The sequence below is a fragment of the Suricata suricatta genome, chromosome 6 (genome assembly GCF_006229205.1).
Source record: "Suricata suricatta isolate VVHF042 chromosome 6, meerkat_22Aug2017_6uvM2_HiC, whole genome shotgun sequence".
Classification (NCBI taxonomy): Eukaryota; Metazoa; Chordata; class Mammalia; order Carnivora; family Herpestidae; genus Suricata; species Suricata suricatta.
The window spans coordinates 28,185,539-28,189,162 of NC_043705.1; the positions used below are offsets into that span (position 1 = coordinate 28,185,539).

The window sequence follows — 3,624 nt, forward strand, 5'->3', positions numbered from 1 at the left end:
CACATGCATAAATGAAAGATTGCACACAAAGAACTCACATCTTTTCAAGCTTCAATAGTAAATATTCTGCTACTATCTATTAAATACTGCATGGTTTGCCCAAGCTAAGATGAAACGACATCATGAATCAATAAGCATTTTGCATTTTCTTTCATTATCTACTCAAAGTCATGCCTACTGCACCTCTAAACATTTCATTAAATCCAACGATACAGCAAACACTCCCAAAATAAACTTAGATTGTATTGCAGTTTCACTTAACAGTATATAAAATGCTGTGTTGTGTCAGGTATCAACTATTCATTGGATACTGAATCAATTTTTCTTAAGCACTACTAACTGCTTGCTTTTCTTATTTGTTTTTAAAGCTGGTCATGACACACTAAATTGGTTTCATGACCCACTCGCAAATCATGAACTACAGTTTGTACAATATACTAAACCAGTTTCTGCAGTCTGTCCAAATCGCCTTCTGCTCCTGTCCCTCTGAGATTTCTTACATGCATTTCTTTTCTGGTGAGATTTCCTTTCTCTTCCCTAGTCCCCTGTTCTTCTGCTAATTCAGTTGTTCTCACTCTTGGCTGCAGATTAGAATCACACAGAATGCCTTAAAAATATACAGACTCCAAGATGGCGTCATCCATACCAGTGAAGGGAGAGAAGCCCATGGGTGTGAGGACAGGACAGCTGCCAAGCGGGATAATGATACAGGGTTTCACCCCTAAAGGCATTCCTGGAGCATTTCAAAGAGGTTACTACTAGTATTACAGCAAGTGTGTCTATGTGGAGAAAGGAGGCATCGCTGGGATTTCCATGGTGCTGGCAGCTTATTAGCTTTTCAACTACTGTTGTTGTTACAGGAACTCAGACATGAGCAGCTACACAAGTCCCACTGAAGAGGGCCCAGTGTGGAGACACATTAGGCATTCCTGACCATGAGTTTTGCCTGGCACCCTTGAATGCTTTCATATCTTAATTCAGAATCAACATCCAATAAAAGATTAGTGGTTAAAAAATACACAAACATACACACCACCACCACCACCACCACCACCAATGCTTGGACACCCTTTCACACCAGTCCCCCCAGATTCTGATTTAATTAGTCATGTGGAGCCCTACCCACTGTGCTTAGCACACAGAAGTATTTACCATATGAATCCACAAGGAAGGCCCTTTTGTTATACCATTTTACAGATAAGGAAACTAATGTTGAGAAAGTTAAGTAAATTAGCCAATGTTGTACAGCTTCAAGTGTAAGAGGTGGGATCAGAACTCAGATCTACCCAGTTCCGGAGTCAGAGCCTCTTAACCAGTATAGAAGCTTCCTGTCATAACTCAATAGGCAAGAGACACAACTTACAGCTGTTAACAGTCCTTAAGGATGAAGATCTAGGGGTGCCCAGGTAGCTCAGTTGGTTAAGTGTCCAACTCTTGATTTTGGCTCAGATCATGATCCCAGGTCATGGGATCAAGCCCTGCATCCAGTCTGCACTGGGCTCCTTAAGAGTCTTTGTCTTCTGGACTCTTGAATACTGAAAACAAACTGAGGCCTGAAGGGGGAGGGGGAAAGGGGAAGGAGGGTGATGGTCATGAAGGGGGACACTTGTGGGAAAGAGCACTGGGTGTTATATGGAAACCAACTTGATAATAAACTATATGGGGGGGGGAGTCTCACTCTTCTGCCCCTCCCCCGCTCACATGTTCTCATGGTTTCACTCTCTCTCTCTCTCAAAAAAAAAAAAAAAATGGATGAATGAAGATCTAGAGAAAGCCTTTAGGTACCAGAGCAGGACTGCTTTTCCCCTGGCTCTTTTCTGGCCCCGGTTCACACAGCATTCCTGCAGCAGACTTGGTCCCCAGTCTCTTATATTTCCACTCTGCTCTCTCAACGAAGAATGTTCCAACTCAGATCCCATAATCCCCATGCCATCTGGATACTTCCAAATGCATAGTCTCTCAAATAATATGAATCATTATAATTCTTTCTCTCCCTTCTCTCACTCCCAGCCTCACCACCCTGTGCTTAATGCTTTCAATGATCTTAGTTCAAGATTTCCCAACTCCAACATTTCTGACCAGTCCCCTCCTCCCATCTCCCCCAAACCATCCTGCTGGGCCTCCTGTGTGGCCACTCCCCAGACTCCCCCCATGACCCCACCACTTTATCAGCCCATGCCAACTTGCTGTCAGTTCATTGCCTCTTTCTTTGGACCATAGCAGTGGCCTCCACACATCTTTCTGTTTCCAGGTTCTCCCCACCTATCTGTGCCTACAAATAGCATATCTGACGAAAGCCCAGCTGTGGCCAAGTCTCTTCTTCACTCAGAATCCTCCAGTGAGCCCATACTAGCCCACAGTGGTAGATAAAGTTCAAGTGCCAGAGATCACTGTTATGAGGCAGTAGGAAGGGATCTTTCCAGCCACATTTCACCATGGCTCTGCCACATGTGTCTGCATCCCCAACTAACAGGTCTGCTATGGACGCCATTGCTCAGATATGACTTCTATTCCCACAATGACCCAGACATCAGTATCACCCAATTGCAGGAAGAGTTCTCAGTGGGGAATAACATCACCAGGAGAACCAGCCCAAAAGGCCCAATGTTTCAGACATTACTCGATTCCCTCCATATTGGCAACTAGTCACAGCTCAGTTTCATTTATGAGTGAATGACAGGACCATGGGGTTATGGAAGGCTGGTAATATTAACTGTGAAAAACGGTGTAGACAGTCAAGGTTTCTAGAAGGACCATGGGGAAGGTGGGTGTAGGAGAGGCAGCACAAAATTATGACAATGAAGAGGGCTATCAGCCTAGAAATTACACCAGGTAATGGGACTTTGATGGGATGTAGGGGAAAGAAATACTGGCCCCTGCTATGTCCTCAAATGAGATACATTTTCATGAAAGGAGGATGTTTTCCCAGAATGTCTGTTTGCTTTAGAGTAGATAAATTTTAGAAATCTTCAGGGAAATATGTTGAGAAATATGTTCCCCTGAGCAAAATTTTTCTTACTCCCAGACCCAGGGAAGGCTGCAAACCTCCACACATAAGAAATCAATCCCTAGATGCCCATCCCATAACCAACCTCTTCAACTCAGTGCTCAGGAGTCCCCAAGTCAAATCTTCCCTACCTTGCACCTTGCTTCTATCTCAGCCCGATGCTCCCTTGCCTGAGTTGAATTGATTAGGGTCCCTACTTTGACATTCCAAATGCCTAATTGGGAATAATTACAACTCTTAATTATACTTCAGTCATTACATACCAATACCACAGCTGCTTTTAAGTTTTATTTTTCATTAAAGCAATGTTTTCAAGAGCATGTTTAAAAAGGAGGGGGAAAAACTACTGAATAATCATTTATAATTTAAAAGTAAATAAGAACAAATTATGATCATGTTTGTGAAACAAAATTCTCTACCCAATCCAATTAGTTATTAACCTAGAAATCTCTCCAAGTCACCTGGAGTTTCAGATCCATGAATCAAATTCAGTGACCCTGAATCAAAGATTCCAAAGCTGGTTTCCAGTAACTATTGACCTAAAGCTATTTGGGGTTTAAAAATCCAAAACCTATGGAGTTTTCCATAAAAGATGGCAACAAAAAGTGTGGTCAGGC

The 3,624-nt window shown here is 42.9% G+C and overlaps 1 pseudogene; it reads left to right on the plus strand.

Annotated features, from left to right (window-relative positions):
* LOC115293387 overlaps nucleotides 1–3,624 on the plus strand; it is a 17,892-nt pseudogene that overhangs the window by 1,065 nt on the left and 13,203 nt on the right.